Source organism: Oratosquilla oratoria, chromosome 18 (assembly GCF_046742065.1).
Source record: "Oratosquilla oratoria isolate Oo_2021 chromosome 18, ASM4674206v1, whole genome shotgun sequence".
Lineage (NCBI taxonomy): Eukaryota > Metazoa > Arthropoda > Malacostraca > Stomatopoda > Squillidae > Oratosquilla > Oratosquilla oratoria.
In genome coordinates, this window is record NC_134794.1 from 12,341,210 (window position 1) to 12,341,532 (window position 323).

Below are 323 nucleotides of genomic sequence, written 5' to 3' on the forward strand. Positions count from 1 at the left end.
TTCTGTGTTTTCTTATAAATACATGTAAAATGAAAACATATATTCAACTAACTATTGTCAATATCTTCCTTTGTAAGTTCTTACGCACTCTTAAAAAAAAAAAAAAAAATGATGCTATTTCATATAATCCCCCTCAATTAACAAGAGATTGTTTATCCATAGTAGTCCATTATCATACATGTTAAGATTGCGTGTCTGGGCTCTATCGATTTTTCATTTTATTTTTCATAAATGAACATTCAAAAGAACCGACTTCCTTTAGTCAAAGTTAAAACAAAAAGAAAAAGAAAAGAAAAAGAAAAAAAATCTTAAGCTACGTTAGA